Genomic DNA, 22,841 nt, shown 5'->3' with positions numbered 1-22,841 from the left:
ACAATTAAGCGCAGTGCAAAAATTTCAGTACCTCAAAAGTACACTGAAAGGTGAGGCACTCCGATTGATTGATCCTCTCGCTGTCTCATCGGAAAATTATCCCCTGGCATGGAAAACGTTAGTTAACCGTTATAATAACAAACGTCTCTTGATCAAGTGTCACATAAAGGCACTTTTCGACACTCCTGCAATGCGACGTGAATCTCCAGAGTCGCTTCTGGAGTTAGTTGACAGTTTTGAACGAAACATCTCCATTCTAAAAAGACTTGGTGAGCCTGCGGATCGTTGGAGCTCAATCTTAGTGTATCAGTTGAGTTTACGTCTAGATAACCGAACGCTAAGAGAATGGGAACATCATGCCTCGAGAGATACCGCTAGGGAAGATGGCGCGATAAATGACGGGATGCCATCGTATGTGTGCATGATTCAATTTTTACAGGATTATGCTCGAGTTTTACAATCGCTTTCGCCTGTTTCACAAATTTCACAGCAAACGTCTTATCGTACTGTGGAAACAAAAACAAAAATGAAGTCGTCAGTTTATCACGCCGCTGAATTCTCGTCGTCGTCCTCACCATCATGCCACAGCTGTGGTCAAAATCATTATCTCGCCAATTGTCCGAAATTTCGTAGGTTGTCGCCTCGTGAACGGTTGGATTTCGCAAAAGGTCATCGCCTATGTTTGAATTGTCTCAGAACTTCGTCGCACATTTGTAAAAATTGCCCGTCATCGAACTGTCGAAAATGTGAACGCAAACATCATACGCTGCTACACTTACCTCCTCTCGAGTCGTCTCATACAGATCAACAGACATCACATCTGCCAATCGTAGCCAATCTTAACCAACCTGGTCCCCCACCTGTATTACCATCCACCCAAGTGCGACAATCAGCTCTTTGTCCCACCGTAAACCAAACCGCTCATTTTGCAAATTCTGGGAATGATATTGGAGTCTCATCAAATCTGTCGGAATCTCTAGCAGCACATTCGAATTGCGGCAGCGATTTGGTTCTTCTGTGGACTGCACTCGTCAACTTTGAGGATATGAGTGGAAAAATACATCCTGTTAGAATACTCCTCGATTGTGGATCACAATGTAATTTTATCAGTGAATCGCTCCGTCAAAAACTTAGTCTCGATACCGTCGTCTCTCGTGTAGATGTAGCTGGAATTGGATCAAGTATCGCAAAGGTTGAACGTTCGTCTGTCGCCGTCGTCTCATCTCGTGTAGCCCCCTACAGAAAGAAATTAGCTTTCCTTGTTCTGCCAGCGATCACTAGAGCCTTGCCACATAAGACCGTATCCTGTATCGATTGGAACATTCCAAATTATGTCTATTTGGCTGATCCTACGTTCAATATACCGGGTCCAATCGATGCTATCATCGGAAACGAATGCTTCGCGGAAATACTGCGATATGGAAAAATCAACCTAGAAAATAATAATCCCGTTCTCCTGAAAACCCTTTTTGGATGGGTGGTCTCCGGCAAATGTAAAGAAGACATCAACCTAATCTCGTGTCATTCGTATCATGTTAGTCGGCTTGATAGCCTGGAAAGGCTAGTAACAAAATTTTGGGAGATGGAATCGTGCTCCTCAGTAGACAATTGGTCACCGTCGGAGCAGGAATGTGAAAATCATTTCAAGCAAAATACAACCCGTGACGATCGCGGAAGATATGTTGTCAAGTTACCGAAAAGACTCGAATTAATTTCCCAGTTGCGGGACAATAAGTATAACGCTCAACGTCGTTTCCTTGCACTTGAGCGGAAATTGGAAGCAAATCTTGAACTCAAAACCATGTATCACGAGTTCATTCATGAATATATATCGATGGGCCACATGCGGGAAATATCGGCGGAAAATGATCAGTCGCCTCAATATTTTTTACCCCACCACGCGGTGTTACGCCCCGAAAGTTCGACGACGAAGCTTCGTACTGTTTTCGACGCGTCATGCAAATCGCAATCCGGAATGTCGCTCAACGATGTGTTATTGACCGGACCCACAATACAACAATCGCTCATCGCTCTAGTAATGCGATTCCGCATGCATGCGTACGTGGTAACCGCCGATATCGCCAAAATGTACCGCCAAATAATGGTACATCCTACCGATCAGCCACTACAGCGGATTTATTGGCGAGATGATAAAAACACAACGCTCAAAATATTCCAGTTACAGATGGTTACTTATGGCACCAACAGTGCATCGTTCCTCGCAACACGCGTGTTGAAGCAGTTAGCCGAGGATGAGAAGGTTAAGTTCCCGCTCGCTGCACCTGTAATCCGCAGTGATTTTTACATGGACGATCTTCTTACTGGCTGCGAAGATCTCAACAAGCTGAAAGAAACATGCTCGCAACTCGTCTCCATGTTAGACTCGGCTGGATTTCAGCTACGTAAATTTTCGTCAAACTCCCAGGATGTCCTCAACATGATCCCAGAGCATCTGAGGGAGTCAAAAACCATTCTCGAGTTTGGATCTGGTTCCTCAATCAAAACCTTGGGATTGCTGTGGGAACCAGCATCAGACTTTATCAGTTATAATGTTCCTGATTGGTCACCTATTGAAAGATATACAAAACGAATTATGTTGTCGCGGATGTCGAGTCTATTTGACCCACTTGGATTGTTGGGTCCTCTCGTTGTGACTGCAAAAATCACAATGCAGCTCGTATGGAAGGAACAAATTCCATGGGACAGTACCTTGCCCCCTGTCATTCGTCAAATGTGGGAAGAATATCAAGTACAAGTAGCCCAAATCAGAAACATACGCATTCCACGATTTGTATTGTCCCTCTGCAAAAATAGTGCATTGCAGATGCACGGATTCTGCGATGCTTCCATGCAGGCCTACGGAGCATGCATATACGTACGATCTATTGCTCCTGACGAATATTGTACTGTTCGCCTGATCGCCACCAAATCTCGTGTCGCTCCCCTAGAAGTGAAGTCGATCGCTCGACTAGAGCTGTGCGCAGCTCTTTTGCTTTCGCAACTAACCAATACCGTTTTGGATAGCATTGGTCGCGTCCAAGAGATATTTCTGTGGACCGACTCTACTATAGTCTTACACTGGCTAGCGGCGACACCGTCAACTTGGCAGACCTTTGTCGCGAACAGAGTCGCCGAAATACAACGACTTACACCCAATGTAGTTTGGAGACACGTTCCCAGTTTGGAAAATCCCGCCGATCTGCTTTCGAGAGGGATGATCTCAAAGGATCTAATGGACAGCTCGTTGTGGTGGAATGGGCCGGAATGGTTAGCTACAACCAACCACCCTTGGCCTGATAACATTCGTCCTTCCCAGCAAGTTGCAGATCAATTTTTGGAATCTCGCAAAATATCACTCCATTCATCGTGTTCACCGTCTGAGTTAATTGAACAATATTCCTCATTGACAAAATTACTCCGCATAGCATCTCTCTGTCGTCGTTTTGCACACAACAGTGGTTCTGGCATTGTACGTCGTCTGGGTCCACTCACGAAGCTAGAAATAAGACAAACCTTGTTGTCACTGATACGACTAGTCCAGAAACAGCATTTTCCTGCAGAAATAAGCGCTCTCGCTGCGGGAAGATCTGTATCTCGTTCATCGCGTCTACGTTACCTCCACCCCATGCTACAGAATGGCCTCATTCAAGTTGGTGGCCGGTTACATTTTGCCAAGATTTCGCCTGACAGGAAGTTTCCTTTCGTGTTACCGGATAAAAATCCGTTAACTTCTTTAATTGCAGACACAATACACCAACAAACGCTGCACGGAGGATCACAACTGCTCCTGTCGACCATTCGTCACGAATTTTGGCCGTTAGGAGGTCGAAATCTGGCCAGAAAGACCGTCCACAATTGCGTGACATGTGCAAAGGCAAAGCCTCGAACCATTGAGCAACTTATGGGTCAACTCCCACCGGAAAGAGTTTCACCAGCATATCCATTCCAGTTTGTAGGAATAGATTACGCCGGACCCATTTACCTACGACCAAACACACGGAAAGGAGCACCTATTAAGGCTTACGTAGCGGTGTTTGTTTGCCTGGTGGTGAAGGCATCACATCTCGAACTAGTAACCGACTTAACTTCAGCTGCTTTCATCGCCGCACTTCGCCGGTTCATAGCCCGACGCGGGGTGCCAACTACCGTGTACTGTGATAACGCCACTAATTTCACAGCAGCGCAACGTGAGCTAAAAGAGCTACGCCAACAGTTTCTTTCACAGAAACACAAAGAAGCAGTACACAACGAAGCCAGCACACTCAAGATCGAGTTTCACTTCATCCCGCCACATGCCCCAACGTTCGGTGGCCTGTGGGAGGCGTGCGTGAAGTCTTTCAAACACCACCTCCGCAGAATAGTGGGGAATAGTCTACTCTCAGCTGAAGCCGTTTCCACAGTGTTGGCTCAAATCGAAGGCGTTTTAAACTCTCGGCCAATAACTCCCCTCTCGTCTGACCCAAGCGATCTACAGGCCTTAACGCCAGGTCATTTTTTGATTGGCCGTCCGATTCTGACATTACCAGAACCTGACCTCTCGGAGATACCGACGTCTCGGCTTGATATGTGGCAGAAGATGCAGCTTTTAACTCAGCACTTTTGGAGACGTTGGCAGGACGAATACTTGTCCACGTTGCAGACTCGCTACAGGTGGACAACAGTCAACCAAAACCTCCTCATTGGATCAATCGTGCTTATACGGGATGATAATCAACCAATAGGGAAATGGTCCATGGGGAGGGTTACGGATGTTCACCCAGGAGAGGATGGACTCGTACGAGTTGCCACCATCAGGATACCCAATGGGAAATTGATAAAGCGCCCAATAACCAAAATTTGTCGACTACCAGTGGAAGTGGATGCAGTCACCGTAGCCGAGCGTCCACAAACAACGACTGAATCTCCAGTACAAACCGTATAAAGATGAGAAAAAAAAATTTGAATTGTTGAATGAATTATGTTGAAATGACTTTCAAGGTGGCCGGCATGTAAAATATTATAATTTATAGCAAATAATTTTTTGTCTTGAACCCCATTAATTACATGAGCCAGATATGCCATTTGAAATAAACATATTGTACGTCTATTGTTCAAACTAGCCGGTCACCATACAACTGTTATCACAATCAGTCTCAATAAATATCTTAAAGCAACAACATCGTTTTTTCATCTCGTTCTCGATCAGCTCCTTTTTCCACCGTTGGAATTACAGGAATTTAAAATTTTGTCGTACTTTTGGATAAATCTCCTCTCGTACTCGCAATTCGCGAATTTTTCTTAGTGTCGTCTCGAACAATGTTTATTTCGTTACATTTATATGTATAAATTATCGCAATTCACATGCTCTGCATGCTCTCTTTCCTCTATGTGGAAACATGTCAATAACATGTCAAACGCGAGAATTTACACACAAAATTGTTACGAGCAAAACATTATTTTTGTTCAGGAGTCTTCATACAAAAAATTACATATATTCCAAAAACTATAACAGATAGAATGTTGACGTCTTCGACAAAAGTTCACATTTTATTAAGATATAAAACTTTGTCGAATACACTATATCGCTATCTTGACTTTAAACAAAATTAGGATAAGTTGTATTTTTTTCAAAGAAAACATGAAAATGTTGTTGTTAGAAGAACTTTTTCCCTGTAATAGTGCCCATCTTCCAAAGTATGGACGACTTGTTGGAAATTTTAAGGGCTATTCACATATATATATATATATATATATATATATATATATATATATATATATATATATATATATATATATATATATATATATATATATATATATATATATATATATATATATATATTTCTGGGAATTTAAAGAAAATACATTTTTGAGAAAAATGAATTTTAATTTTTAAATCAACTTTTTTTTCAGCGAAATTTTTTTGTATTTTTTCGTTAAAATTGAAACAATTTCCTACATTTCATTCCTTGACATAAATTGTGTAGGTATCATAGTTTTTGAGTTATAAATTTTTGTAAAATAGGGCTTTTTCCAAAAAGTAGTCTAATTGCTTTTCGAATATTTCAAGTATGCAAAGTTGCTAAAATGACCCATGTCTTTACACCAGAGATCGAAATCCTCGCTCGGATGCACGATAAATATTCAGTCAATCAATCTAGTTTTCGATGAACCGTGTATGGTTGATATTTTCGTCTCTTCGTTTTCACCGAAAATTCTTTTTCGGAGAGAAAGAGATGTGGAAAATCTCATCTCGGAAGTTCAACGAGAATACTTTTTCGTCTCTCATTTGGTACTGAAAATATGGAGCGAAAAATCATAGCTAACTTTACCAACGTTAGACTGTTAGGACGGCGTCCTAAGGACAATTGGACAGCACAATAAGGACAAATATTAATCCATCTCATGTTCACTTCACGATGAAACCCAATATTGCCGCATATTTTCATGCAATGTTTTCAGCTGTACTGAGGAAGTGAAAAATCATTATTGGCATCAAGGAGTCACTGAAAACGAAACCATTTTTCGGCAATCATAACTCGATGAAAAATAAAAATCGGCATTGAATTTCTCGCGAGAATCGAAGTGAGCGTATAACATTCTCTCGCCTCCTATATTCTCAGCTATTTTTCCCTGTGGGTGAAAACGGATGTTTTTCGTCTCAAATCGGCGAGAATTTCGATCTCTGCTTTACACCCACAACGTTTCACTACTATCTGAGATGGTGCTGCAACGGCCAGTCGAGTTGGCATGAAATTCGTCATCTAGTGGATATCACATTCGAAGAAAAAGACGGGTGGGTAATGTCGGGGAAAAAACCGAATAGACGAAGGACTATACCAAGGGCTGTCAAAATAAAAACTTATCGATTATACTAGTAGTTTTTCTATACCTATTGACAAAATTACAACCCCAACGCTCTCAAAAACACCATTCCCAAACAAACAATTCACAAATTATACTATTTAGCATACATCGCAGAATGCCAACAAAAATACGAAATCGATTGTGTTGGTGATAAATATTGCAATGAACACAGCTCTTGCTTTTGATTGATTGATTTCCTCTTCCCATCCGGCAACGTGTTGTACTTTGACGTCTTTTTCAATTCGGAATTTGTAAAAACTGAATCATCGATCTGAAAGGTCCTTATTGGTGGTCTGAAACCACCAATAAGCTCAAAACTACGACTAAATGAACAGAGGCCCTCCCCAAGCAAACAAAAATCAGTTTGCGTATAATATTATTCGGTTATCACAATCCATCTTATTGTAGATAAATTTTAACTCTTTTGTGAAAGTTTTGGTGGCTCTGAAAAGCGCCAATGGATTTAATGTTTGTTCTAACGATGCCGAAATTGTTGTACTCATTTTGTCGATGCACTTTTCTCCACAAACTAAATACAGCCACAAGGACTAGTGTGTTGAGTAATAAGCGTTCGAAAACTTTTATTTTTTCCTACATGTTCAGTGGTTAGATATTCATTCCCACTATATCTTCCGGTTAGACATATTCCTACGCCAAAAATTGAAACAGAGTGGGAAGTCGAAATTTTTAAGTGATTTTTAAAATGCTTCAACTTTATCAACACATTAAGATGCGTGATACATCATTTTAAAGCTTCAGTTTTAGACTTTAAACTTGTTCTACGAACACATTTTATTTTGGTGTGTGTTGTGATGTAATTGATGATGTGGATGTTTTGTAGACTAACCCGTATTTCACTAACCAAGCCAAATACAATTAATCTAAACGACCAACATAAATTTGGTTTTTTCCAACTCTCATATCGAACCTTTCAACACCTTTGTGTTGAAAGGTTCGATATGAGAGTTATGTATATATATATATATATATATATATATATATATATATATATATATATATATATATATATATATATATATATATTTATATATATATAGATTACAGGTTTTTTTTTGGTTTTCATACAGATTTACAGATTTTTCAAAATAACGATCCAATATTAGTTGTGGCTTGATCTCAATAATATTTTTCCTAACTCATCATTTTTATTTACATATCATTCGAATCTGTCTGAATGAGAGCCATTATATCATTCATGTGTAGCGTTTAGTACTGTTTTCTCATGTTCAATCTAAGGCGAAATGATGCAAAAATCTGCGTCATCGGCTAGCCTTTCAATAAATAAATAACATTGTTTATCTTTTTCCTACTAAAACACAGTGAATAAGAATTTTTACTTGGATATCATCAACATCGTCAAATTCATAATAACTATGCCAATCAATGATTCTAAAGCAAAGATTATGCTTCAACTTATAAATTTAATACTTTGCGGGCGTATTAAATTTCGACATTTGTGTCGTCCTGGTCGCAATTATTTTTATACGAACAAGCTGTGATGTGAGATTATGAAGGATGAACAAGATTCCTTTATGTTTTGAAAACTTCTGATAAGAATTTACCAAACAATGCTTTTATGTTTAAGTTTAAAAATTATTTGCTATTATTCTTTTTCGTGTGATATATTTCGTATGTAACACAAAAATAATTAGTTTGGCGTCTGTAGCCTATTATCTTTCTGTTTGAACATACAGAACAATGCTCTTTACATCTACACAGTACCGCAATACATGGGGTTTTCCATTAATCCTTTCCTTTAGCACGGGTGGCAATTTTTATTTACAGGCAAACCTTTTTTTTTGTGCAGGGGATAGGAACCGCACAAAAAAAAAGTCGCATAAAAACCACGTCGCATCCACGTCATTCACCGTTCAATTTTCTTTTGTTTCCCTGCTTTGCGATGGGACACTTTGCCTTTTTGGTTGCGCGTGGCTGTTTTGTGCTTTTAGTTGCATGTCGAAACGTGTTGCTGTTAGAAATCATGTCATGCAAAAACTTGGAAAAACTTAGAGCATTTGATGAGAGGAGGGGAATGATTTCAGAAGTGGATAATTGAGACGCAAATATGTTTTCTTCGCACTGAAATGCATATAAACCATCGAAGAAAACTAAATGGACGATAACTTCGTCAAATATGCTTTTTTTTCATACACAGCACAAAAAAAATCGTGCAAAAAAAAACCGCACAAAAACAGGTTTTACTGTATACTGAGTACCGTTATCCATTATTCCTAGTTATACCGTTTTGGCTCGTTAATAAGTTCACAAGACATTAAACTTCGTTTAGACAAAGTTTGAACTGATGAATTGTTGCATGAATTATAATATTAGTATACCTTTTGCTGTGGTGGCTGAATGTAGACAAACCACCGTAAAGGGTTATTACAGATTTTGATACAGATTTTCTGAGAAAAAAACACAGATAAAAAGATTTTTTTTGGACCAAAAACACTAAAGTTTTACGGGACACGAAAGTTTCTATCGTGAATAGACACTCCTCTCGCTAAGGGGGGTGGCTGCCATACAAATGAAGCATACTATTCTGCATAATTGAAGAACTAATCAATCAAACGGAACCAAATTTGGTATGTGGAGGTTTTTGGGAGCAATAAATGTTTTTATGGTGGTTCGACACTCCTTTCTCCTCTCTAAACAGAGAGGGAGGGTGCTGAACAACTCGAGAACTAATCAAACAATTGGAATCATACTTAGAATATAGAGGTTTTAGGGATCGATAAACGTTTCTAAGACAGTTCGACACTCCTCCCCCTCTCTAAAGGGAGACTCCCATACAAATGAAACACAAATTTCTGCATAATTCGAGAACTAATCAAGCAAGTGGAGCCAAATTTGGGATGTGAGGGTTTTTGGGTACGAGAAATGTTTCTATGATGGTATCCTCTCCTCTTCTGAAAAGGAGAGGAGGTCACTTAAAAATAATGCACATATTTCATCCAAACATAACAATTGAAAATTTTTGGAAAACTCTGAAGGAAAATGGGAGAATTCGATAAATTCAATTCGCATGTGTTCTACAATTACATATTGACAAGCGTTGTTAATCCATTTGATGTTCGCGGTATCGAAATTGATCTTCGTTCGAAGGTGGAAATGGATTTTAATGTGATGAAAGTAGAAGGGTCTGAGCCTAGGGGCACGGACGGAAGTTTGACGTAGGACTGTGATTGTTCAGAACACTTGGTTACTTTAAACGTAATTCTTTTCATTGTTCAGAAATATGTTAGTTTAACTTTTTTGAAACTCTAAATAGTAGCCCTCAGAAGGGCCGTTCGTTTTTTGTACTCATAACCTTCAAACGGTTTATAACGAACAAAGAAAGACAATAAGCTTCTGGCAGGTTGTCTAATTGAAAATGATTAATGAATATCAGTAGGACACATAACAGTTTGGAATGGTAGATGAAGTATATGTGAATCGGTAAAAAAAAATATATCGTCATTGATTACATTGAATGTGAAATTTATGGGGAAAAAACGAAAAAAAAGTTGAAAATATTCACAGCAGTAGCTTTTTCTGTGAAATAATGTTCGTTTGCAGACTGTCACAATATTGTCGTATTGGTTCTACTGCTCAATCTATCATAGAAGGAATCGAGTCATTGAGAATTATGAATTTGAGTCATGAAGAAAGCTCCTAATTAATGAACGATCACTGTATGGGTGACACTTTCCTCGTAGCTTTGCTGAAATCTCGCATGAGTGATGCATGAAATCTTGCATCTGATTACTTTAACACCTTGCTCATTTGTTATATAGAACGAATCATTGCACGCAATTTTGTGTTACATACAACATTCATGGGAGTGAAGTTGGAAGAAAGAATGCACAACACATGATTTACCTTCGCACCCGCTCGCAAAACATACCTCTTTAATTTGTTAAATTGTTCGCTTGTTTTATTATTTCCACCGTTGATGTCTCAGGCGAACAAAATTGTGGATAAATTTGCCGTCTAATGGTATATATAATAACATATATCGCCAGAACGATGTATAATATGCATATATAATATGCATTTGAAAACTCTTAATAAACGTTACATTTTTCGTAGAGTGACCCCCCCTATATAGAAATCAAAGACGTAGTCCTACGTCAAAACGCACTCCTATATCATCTTCTATATATATAAATAAAAGTGGATCGCCCAATGTGTTGATAAGAGAAAAACTCGAGAAAGCAATTGTCCGATTTAGGAGTGTTCTTAATTCACTTGAATTGTGTCTGAAAATAATCTGATATTATAATGTTTGGTTTGGTAGAAATACTGAAATTTTATAGTAAAAAATAATTGAAATGATAGATTAGAAGATCAATCAATGTACAGTTCTGCGATTGGACCCATGAACGTGCGCTTAGTAGGAAAACGTGAATGTGATAACAAAAAATCAATTTTGGGCGGGACAAAGTTTGCTGGGTCAGCTGGTAATACAATAAATAAGGATCGCATCGAAAACACCAGTAATCAAAGCATCATAAATTTTTATAGGTTAATTTGTTGTTAAATTATAAAAAAAAATTAATAGAAAAAATATTTCATTTCTTTGCATCGATTTTAAAAGTCTTCTTTCTAACAATAGAATCAGGTGATATGTAAATACATACTAGATATAAGATAGGCTTAAGAATTGAGTGTGATGAATGTGAGTGTGGACATTGTCAACATATCCTTACATCCCTTCCTTTTCCTGAAGAAACTATGTCACCCTTCTAAACTCGAGTAGACCGCGAGTAATCGGATTTCTACGTCACTAACATAAGAATTAAGGAAAAATGTTTATATATACTTGAAACAATACAGTAAGGAGTTTGGCTCCTTTAAACTTTTGTAACTGAGCCTGTAGAAATAAACGATTAAAAAAAATCGATTTGCCAAAAACAAATTTATTGTAATGCTTTAGAAAATTTCCGGTAATTTGGCAAATATCGCAGTAGTTCTAATGTTTACATAACAAAATTTAGCCTTATACATTTCTAAAACCCCTGTGAATGTTTTTAATTGATACATTACGCCATTTTTTCAGTTGATAGATCAAAGTTTTAAGTAAAGGAGAGAGTAAAAGTAATAACAATGATGTATTGGGATGCCCGAAAATTAATTGCCGATTTTTTCATTAAAATAAATTAAATTGTCGTGTACATAGAATGAACGCTTAAAGATTTTTTTAATTTTAAAACTTCTTAAAACACTCAAGTTATGGAATATTATACGAACAATTTTTTATTTTGGTGTGTGTAGATGTACTGGACAAACAATAGCGGGAAGAAATAAAGAATCGATTTCTTTCTGTTTTTTTTCAAAGATTTTGTGGACTAATACAATGTTTGGTCAATCAATTCCTCAGAAACTTCAATTAGCCAATTAGTTGATACAGCCTTCATTTGATTTCTAAAACGATTTCCAATACAGAGATATTTTTGTTTGAATGAAGAATTTCTGCATCGTCTATGATGATTAATTGTTCAATAAATCCTTATTGCATCATATTTGTGCTTTTCTTTCCATATACCTTTTGTTTTATGATAGAGACTACTTCTTCTATTCCTTTTTTTGTTTGTGTTCGCATTGGATCAATGTTATTTGTCCGCAATAAAATAGATAGTGTTACTACTAAGGTGCTATCCTGTCCACATCCACGTGTTCATAGACAATGATAGAATTATCCTCAATTAAAAATTGGACATCCAATCGATTATCGATTATAATCGAATAAAATCCTTATTTTCCGGAATTAACAACAATGTAACATGTACAGGATGTTGACAGTAGATTGACGAGGAATTGCTTATATTCATAATTACTGTCACCGAACATGTGATTCAATAGTATTATTAAAGGAACAAGTGCGAATATTTTGATGAAATGATTATTTCAACTTCAAAATTGTTGATCAACAAACCGATCAACGTTGTTGAATTCCCATTCCGTTCGCCCACAAGCTCTTAGAACGTCTGGTATTCCAGGTGTAGATATGAAACCGGAATTCAAGAACTAATAGTTGCATAGTCGAATGTGAAAGGTTAACCCTCTACGGTCGTATTTCTGCTCTCAGCCACCAAACCTTTTTCACTGCACTGGCGTCAACTGAACAGGAGAACAGGATGCGTATGTTATATTTTAATCTTGTGTAACGACCCGTAGGTGATTTTTATATTGGAGCATTTTCAAATCCAGAAAGACCATTGAACTCCGACAATAAGGAAAGGCTTATTGGAAAAGTACATAAATTGCGGCTCTAAGAGATGTAAAGAATTTTTCTGTACGTTCAATCAGAAAGATAGAGGGCTAACAAACTAATTATTTTTGTGATACATGTAGTCAAAAATTAGGACTTCTTGCTAGTAGATATCGAAACTCCAAGGGTGAGTTATAAAATATAATTCTTCATAATCTTGCATGTTGTGTATCATTGCTCTTTCAAAAGAAAATAATTCCGACCAGTACTAAATTTCAAAATTCAATACTAACGCAAAGGGTAAAAAGTCATAGCGATTGTAATAATCCTAAAAAAAATGGACGTTATCCAAAAAGATTTTTTAGAGTAGAACACGGTTTAATTCAACCGTGTTATGCTCTAAAAATGCCGGAATATCAGAAAAGGTAACCGCGTGGGGCTTATTCATCAGACTTGGCTCCAATTGATTACCATTTGCTTTCCTAGCTCACGCATTCTTGCTGCATGCTCTCATTGAGCAGCACTTCAATTCTTACAAAAATATTGTATGTGAAAAGAGCTCGATGTCTGGTTTGGTTTGGTTCAAAGATTTTTTTTCTAACGAGGCATTCAAAAACTTCCTGAAAGTTGAGTAAAATGTGCAGTTTTCAATTTGAACAAAATATTTAGAAACATTCAAGAAACGAAGAATGTTTATTTTTAACGAAAAAAAAAATCCAGATTCATATTTGATTTACTCATCCGGACGAATAACAGAGCGGAAAATTCAAGCGTTTATCAGAATTTTCCCAACGGCAACATATCATCATAAAATACCTGATAGAGTATTTTTTTTGAATATTCATGTACATGGTTGCGATTGTGCTCACATAGCGGCAAAATTGAGTATTACACAAAAAAGAAATAACCATTATAGCAAACTACAAAGCGAAACTTCTATAGCACAATGAGTTCCTGACCTATTGCCACCAATAATGTCAGCAAATTCTTACAAGGGATATTTTAATTCGCAAATTCACAACATTACGCTATATAGATTATGGAAAGTATAGTCATTTGCTATGAGATCTCATATAAATAAGTAAATATAGCATCGTTCAGGTATTTGTAAATTACATATTATAGCAAACATGATAAGAAAATTTCTCCCTTATTCTTCTACATCGTCATATACCCTGCGTGTTTTTCAATTATCACCTAAACAACACTACCTTGTATGAATTTTCAAAGATTACGATATGTACAATCAATTTCAAGGGACTTGGGACCCAGACAAATGAAAAATTTTTCATGGTAATTAGGTTTATTTCAGTTCATCCTCATGAAAACTTGAGCGAGTGGGTGTATTTGATTTTATAGTATCAATTTTGGGCTAATACAATTCTGGATCATGTGAAAAACAAAATAACATTCATAGGCGTTTTTCTAATATCGTGTGGCTTTTTGGAATAGAATGAACCTTCCGGAAAAATTATGGATTCATTTTCCCAATTCTTTCTTAACATTCTGTAACATTCTGTGAAATAGCCTCAGTTATTCATAGGTTAGTTGAGGTACATTTACATGTTTCATGGTTTCGGTTTCATTGAACTCTGGTACTAACGAGATGTTCACGTTTTTCCATTTTCTTAATTTTTTAACTTGATTGTCCTTACAAGAAATATTCGCGAAGGAAATTAACATCTATGAGCAATTATGAGATGCTTTTGCTTCAGCTTTTTTTTATTGTTTCCTCGTTCAATCCAGTTGGTCGATTACACGTGATTTTAAGATTAAATTCAATTGAATTTGAATCGCGATTACGACAAATGAAATAATGTTTGAACATACTACACTAAAAATTTGGGAGAATATATAATAAAAACTGAATTCTAAGCATGCTATAAATATGTTTTAGGGCAAGCTAAATTTTCTTCTGCTATAAGCTTTTCCCAGGTCACTTCCGTGTGTCACGGTTTGCTTGCTTCTAGAAACCAAAGCTTTTTTCCCATTTGGAACTTTATTTTCCTGTTATGGTAATACGCGCATGGGCATTGTGATGCTCTCGGAAAGCTCGCAGCAGGTCTAGTACTGAGTTTCCGCAGTGGAGTAAAGCTTGTTACAAAGGAAATATAAAAGGAAAGTGATTTGGACTTTGACTGAGCTTTTAGAACTAGATGCAGTAACAGAAGAGAAAATTTTCACCTGAATTGGAACTTCTCATGAGCTTTATGGTACTACATCAAGTATGTTTGCGAAAAGTTGCATTTCGGCCACCCTTAATGTTTCAGAATCACGTTTTTGTTGATATTAGTGTTAGACTGCGATTAAAATAAATACAAATAAAATAAAAAAACCGTAGTGTTACAAGTTTCATTATAGCAATATGTATTTTCTAATATTTTGAGAACATGATTTTAATTATAATAAATTGGTTATATCTTGAGAACGGTTAGTCCTAGGATAAAACGTTGCATATAGTTTTTTTCATGTAGAATCGCATGTAGATTCCATTTTTAATGTTACATTTGTTAAATGGTATTGAAAGTATTGAAATTTCAAAAATTTTCGGAAATTCATATCTTTATTTTGGTGATTTCGACACGGTATCACTGTACGTCGGACTTTGTTAAATTGGAAGAGCTCTCCAATAAAAATATACAAAAATATCGAATGGAAGATGTTTTGAGATATAAAAGTTTTTAATTTGAAATTTATTTCTTGAGAAAGATTTTTTAACAGTACAGTCTGAATGTGATTTTCCATCAACGATTAATTCATTTTCCAACAACTTTGTCAAACATCATACTTTAATCAGATATCTGCATTTTGAGTTACGATTTTTTGAAAGAAAGATCGATGATTTTGATTACGCCCTTTTAAAAAATCAGACGAAAATACAATTCGAACATATAAATAAGATAAAAATATAAAAAGTCAGACGAAAATATAATTCCCAAGTAGTAGCCGTGTTAATCTCCTAAACTAACAGGGGAGCAAATAATGGTTCCAGTAGCCGTTTCAAACCCCAATTTCACCGGCTAGTGACAGTCGCAATTCCAAAAAGGTAGTTTTCATCATAAGTACCAAGTTTCAAAAAAGACGGGTGGGTAATGTCGGGGACATAACCGGAGTGACGTAGGACTATACAAAGGGGACAGCTTATGCTAAATATATATTTCAAATATATTGTTTTATTTTCTTCTCCTTCGTGAATACCTACCTATCTACCTGAAAAATGGATTAGTTTACTGTTTATGAACATGTTGGGGGTTCTGAAAAGAACTCTTGGTGTTGTGTTTTTGCGTTTTTTTTTACAAACTTGATTCTTGATTTTTTTCTGAAGGCTTTGTACTTATTAAATGTTCAAAGCCGGGCATCTTTCGGCGTATGCACATATCGTACAATCAAAATGATGGCTGTGATAGGGAATGCATAGGTGGTCATCAGCTCATTCACTATCATATATTTCACTATTGAGCATATTATCGTCCCTTAAACTGTGGTTTCGGAGACGAATGAATTGTAAGATTTGTAGTCTCCGCAAACAAAATAATTAAAAATGAAACAGAACTGAGGTTTTGGAGACGAACTTTACGATCTGTCGAGAAATAAACGAGCTATAAGCATTCTGAAAAACCAACAGTGAATACAGGGATGGATGACCTTCGGATTAAAGTCCTTTAAAATAAGAACAGAGCAGCAGGAAATACATAGCTCATCATGTTGCTCCTTAGTTATTTTTCTATACAATGCAGATGTAACGTCCGTCAATTTTCAACATCAGTTATCAACCAAAGAAAGCAGTTCTTGCTACCGAGAAATTTCGTTAATGCCATCCTGCATACAATGTGTTGTAATTTGAAGCCACTTTTAATTCGGAAACCATGTATGGATTTGTGAAAACTGAATGATCAATTTAAAAGACCTCAGCCACCAATAAGCTCAAGAACAAGCATAAACAAAGTAAATCGGTTTATATTATATGTCATATTATGTCACTTTAGAATGCATTGTGAAATGTATTGTGAAAAACTTTTAATAACTCTTCTTTGAAAGGTTTAATGGCCCTGAAAAAGGCCGTGTTTTACGGTGGCTGGTTTTGTCACCAAAGCAGTCTGTATAAACAAACTTTTTCCTTCTACCTGCTGCCGTTTTGCGATTGCGTTTGCCACTCGCTGAAACTAGTTGTTGCCACCGAACCGAATGTGCTCTGTTCTGTAGGCGGGTTTTCTTATTGTAGTGAGCAGCTGTGCAAGCCAACTCGAGCACTCCGGCGTGCGAAATTCTATAACCGCTATTAGGTATACTGGTGCTCCGGCACCAATCCGTTGATGCGATGTGATTTGAAACGATGCCATACAATCGAACTGATTTACGGTTTGGAAGAGAATGATATATTTTTCTGCGGGTCCGCGCGTTTTGTACTTTGGCGGTACACGCTCACAGGATAGAGATAAATCAGCAGACTCAGCCAAAGGGGCGAGTCCAACGAGACGAACGAATGAGCGTTAAAAGGCAGCGATGGCAAAAAAATACATTCATTACTATTTGTTCGCTCGTTGGGTTCACATGCAGTTGTTTCTAACAAACACGAAGGTACCGAAGACTAGTGGAATAATGGAAAAGCCGCCAAAAAGTTCGGCACGGCGCAGAAGAATATCTCGGAAACCGACAAGAAGGAGGAGAAGGAATCATATGCTATCTACATCATAAGGTGCTGCATCCGGATCATCCCGACACCGGTTTCTCATCGAAGGCGATGAGCGTCATGAGCTTCGTCAATGCATCTTTGAGCGTATCGTAGCGGAAGCCCCGCGTCTGACCCACTACAATAAGTGGACAACCATTACGGCGAGGGAAATTCAGATCGCAATCAGTCTGTTGCTGCCCGGTGAACTTGCATGCGGTTTCCGAAGGTACCAAAGCGGTAAAGAAGTATACCAGCTCCAAATAAAGAGCGTTTTCCGACTGCTGATTCGAAAGCAAACACTAAAAAGGGTCCTTTTCAGGACCACAAAACCATCTTAAATCTAAAGAGTTTATTGTTTTGTTATCACTCGATATACCCATCTTGTTCGGCTAAACCTTCCTGTTTAGCGATTGCGTTTGCCACTCGCCACAGGATTCACAGTTGGAAAATTTCTTCCCATCCAGCTTGGGACATGTTGTACTGTAAATTACATTTAATGCGATATGCCGAAGCACCACTCAGTGTCGCATTGGAGGCGATTTTAACCTGTAATTAAACATTTGCGATGACAGTGGTACAGCTTTCACAGTTGGAAAATTTTATCCCATCCAACTTGGGACATGGGGGTCTCCGTAGCCACATTGGTTGCGCGTTCGCTTAGTAAGCGATCGATCGTGAGTTCAAAACTCAGGGCCCTCATTGACCATCTTTGTGTTGTTACAGAATAGCTACGTCCACGCAACAATCATCAGCGATGGAGATCGATCCACGGTCGAAATAAGATCGATTCATCCATACAACTGCTCTGCTCTGCCAGACACATCGGGCTACTGTTCTATAAACAACTCAACAATGATCAATGAACTGTCTCCGCTGTCCGGTGGTCCAACTGGATAATGGAAGAACAGAAAGAATACCCTTAAGCCTAAAATGGCTACTGTGTGAATGTACCATATGTAATGGTATAGAAGGAATACTGGCGAATGGCAACTGTGTAATGTGCTAATTATAGATATGATAACCATGTGACATGTACACGATTAAAAAATTCGGCTCTGTTACAGCTAAAATGCTAATGAGCCTTAAATAAATAAATGGGATAAAAAAAAAATAAACTTGGGACATGTTGGGTCATAACTTGGACCCCGAACTCCATGTTTACAAAAATGTCCGACTAAATATGTCGCATTACAGGTCCGTCCAATTAGCTAAATGTCGAACTAAATGTAAATTAATGTACTTTCAATCTGGAAGCAATTTAAGAATTAAATAATCGAGAAAGTCTCCAACCATCCAAACGCTCAGTACAACTGCCAAATTCTCAAACTCATCATATTCTGGCAAACAAATTGTGAAAAAATCAATTTGTGTTTTATTATTATTTTGGATAACATTTTAGAATGCATTGAACTGTATTTCTTAAACTCTTTTTTGAAAGATTTAATGGCCCTGATAAGCGCCATGTTTTATGGAATGGTTCCAATTTAGAAAACTTAGTACTCGTGGTTTTGAAAAAAAAAACATTTCGAACGCCCTCGATGCCGCCTTGTTCTGGATTTGCCACCAAAGCAGTTTGTATAAAGAACAAACTTTTTTCTTCTGCTACCTGATGCCGTTTTGCGATTGCGTTTGCCACTCGCCACTCGCTGCAACTGCCTGTTGTTGTCTTGATGTCCACCGAACTGAATGTGGTCTGTTCCTAATGCGGGTTTTCTTATCGTCGCAAGCAGCTTTGCCAGCCAACTCGATCACTTCGGCGGCCGAAACTATATAACGCCGGCTAGGTGGACTGGTGCACTGGTACTATAGCGCTCGGCCAAGCTACCCTTGCGGAGCAATTGGCGGATACACATACGGGGAACTGGAGACCAACACTGTTCGAGCGGGATTTTGCCTTTCCCTTCACTTTTCCTCTTTTGCCATGTCCAGACATGGCTGCTTGTGTTGGTTTGTTGATGTGATGTGATGCGAAACGATGTGGTGTACGGTTTGGATGAGAATGATTGTTACGGAAGGAAGGAAGGTCTTGTATTATAGAGACTTTAAACTTTTGCAGTTCATTCGTCTCTAGCCTTGAGAAAGGCCCTTTGAAAACTCTACTCTGTTTACTCCAGCGCTACCACCTCCACCCTCTTGCCTTGAGAAAGGCACTCGATCCCTCGCCGTCCAGCTCGTCCAGCAACGATGTTGTCCAGTCGGTGTCCACACAAAGAATGATCGTTACGGCAGCGGAGCGGGGATTTTTAAGCTGACTGGCTGGCTCGAGAATTACGCATGTGATACTGCGACCAATGTTTCGTTCATATTTTTTCTTTTTCCTTTCCAATCGTGCTTCATTGTATTTCGCTGCTGCTCTGGTTGCCCGTTTTGGTCGGTACGATTTGAGGAGCACAAAATGGACCAATCAAAAATGGGCACATTTTGCATTTGAACAATGCTTGATATTTCACAATTATTCAATTATTTATCTCAAGAAAAATGAAATTTTATTCGTTATGATAGACGCGTAGATATATTTCCTATCAATTGATGCAAAAACCTTTGCGATCTATTGAGAAATGCTCGAGTTATAAGCGTTCCAAATCTTGCATTTTTTCCTACTTGTTCAGTGCCTAGATTTTCATTTCACACCCTATATCTTCCGGTTAGACGTAGTCCTACGTCAAAAAATCAGAGAGAGTTGGGTTGAAAGTCCACTGATTTAGGGTGGAATCACTGTATGTGAATAATTTATTAACGTATTCTGGGTAATCTAATCTATTTTTAATATAAACTCGTTTTTAGAAACATAAAATACAGCAGTTTTTGTTTCGATATTCTATTTAAAGTGAGTGGTACAATCATACAGTCATTTTGGAATTTCATTGGATACTTATGTTGATTTCCCTAACTAGTTGCTTTGCCGTTCTTGCAATTCGCTTTTTTGTGAAGTAAATAGATAAATTTATATATCATCTTGGATGGCACTAACGTTCCAGTGGAACTTTTGCCTTCTCAACGTAGCTTTACTTGCGTCATTTTTATTAGTAGTACTTGGTTGAAATTCCGAATAACAAATGCCGAATAACACGCCTCGAATGTACTCTGGAGTAGCAAGCTCTAGAATACGCGTGACCACAGTGCACGCCGGAAGAATATTCTTTGACGAAAAATCCCCCGACCAAAACGGGAATCGAACCCGAACCCCCGGCATGATAGTGTGGGACGCTAACTGTAAAGAGTTAACCGTCCTCTAGTGTGTCCGCTTCGTGAATTTTCCGATCAGAGTCGTAGCTCACCTCGTCACTCGCGATGGCTGTCTCTTCCCCTCCGTTATGACAGTTCATACACGATCAACGAAGGATGCGTCACATTGGGTAAAATGTTATTACCAAACTAAGATTTTCTAAAGGCGTAATATACTACAACCTCCCTTCTTGTTTAGAAAAAGAATGCATTTACTTTTACTCAACAAGTTATAGTATTATATTATGATAATAGCATATTAATTATTCATTTAATTATAAATTAGATGGATCAATGCGGCAAATAATCAAGAAACTTTTCTGGTTGCTTTCTGACCCGCTTCGTTGATTCTGTCAATGTAATTACTTCGGATTCAAGAATCACTGCTTCCATATCAGGTGCAGGTTCTGAGTGAGCGATATTTTCCAACAGTGCGTCTGATCCACTGCTACTTGTAAACTCCGGCTGGACCGGAAGCTGAAGTTTCTTTAAACGGGATGAACTTCGTCTGTATTCCTTGCCCGTTTGGTTGCATTTTATTACTGTATCTGTGCCTTGCTTCTGGCAAACGACAAATTCCAAATCTGTATCAAGTTTGTTCGATTTGCTCATCCGTTTCACCACAATTTCATCTCCTTTGCTCCATGTCGCTTATCTGCATACTTTTTACCTTTTTGTTCAATTATAGCATCATTTACTATCACTTCCGCCATTTCTTTAAAAGTGATTTTTCATCATTATCATGCCCGGGTGTTCTTCGTGGGATGTTTGTAAGACTCGGTTTCTTATGGATTCTGGTACCACAATGCTGTTGTCCTTCATTTGAGCTTACATAAGTCATTAACCAAAACTCGATATGCGATTTTGAGTATTACCATCCAATAATAGGCCCATTTTTCCTAAATTTCTTGATCATTCCTTGATACTTTTTTTATTTCCTTCCACTGCAGAGCCAATGAGTTTACTTCATACATAGTAACTTCTCGAACAAAGATTTCTTCGTTTGTATAAAACGGAGTTAGGCTCAACACAGATAAACGCGATTCTTTCCCGACATGAAAACAATATTATAATCAAAGGCTTGTAATCACAGCACCTATCTTTCAATGCGAGCGCATGGTTTAGAACACAAGGAGCAAAGGAAATTTAACACCTTGCAGACAGAGCATATTTCAAATTATTTGCCCAGCAAATAATCTTGGAACCGCTCGACGGCCCATCCCAACACCAACGCCCCCTCTTCTGTCTGGCAGTAACGTAGTTACGTTCCTGTCAGAGATTTAGATGCGAAACTGATAACCTGATGTTGATTGTGATTGTTAAACTTGACCAAAACTGTACCCACATGAGCTGGCATCAGCTATCACTGCTGAACAGTCTTCTGTTCTATAGAAACCTTTCTTCTTTGATAGCTTAAAAAAATTGAACCTGTTCCACATTCCATTCAAACTTGGAATCATTGTGTAGAATGTTCGTCAATGGAGGATATCATTGGAATATACCCATTCATATGATTGACCAGCTCAAGGAAACTACGAAGTTCCGCTTCGTTGCTAGGTTCTCTAGACGACAATATAGCATGTGTCTTAAATTTGGAAAGCCTAATTCTGTCCTGAGCAATTTTGTGTCGTATTCGGCCACCCCCAGTTGGTATTTGTCCCAATTGACTTGCACAGCTTGCTCATCCAATCGAAATAGAACCTGTAATTACAAGATAACACACGGAAAGAAGAACAGCAAATTTCTCTATATAAATCATTTGCTTTATTCGTACCAGGATGTTACTTTACCTTGATAAATCCGTTTATTCGTGTTCATTTAGATCATGCTCATCGATGATAGCATCATATGCTTCACATGCTCCCTCGCAGACTCTGAGAATTT

The 22,841-nt window shown here is 37.9% G+C and overlaps 1 protein-coding gene across 1 annotated transcript in view; it reads left to right on the top strand.

The window, feature by feature from the left end:
• Window positions 1-22,841, top strand: part of LOC129774911 (neural-cadherin-like) — a 1,140,595-nt gene that overhangs the window by 464,463 nt on the left and 653,291 nt on the right. The window lies entirely within an intron of this gene.

The sequence above is a fragment of the Toxorhynchites rutilus genome, chromosome 3, assembly GCF_029784135.1.
Source record: "Toxorhynchites rutilus septentrionalis strain SRP chromosome 3, ASM2978413v1, whole genome shotgun sequence".
Lineage (NCBI taxonomy): Eukaryota > Metazoa > Arthropoda > Insecta > Diptera > Culicidae > Toxorhynchites > Toxorhynchites rutilus.
Note: the sequence above shows the minus strand (reverse complement) of the source record. Positions and strands in the feature narration are given on the sequence as shown.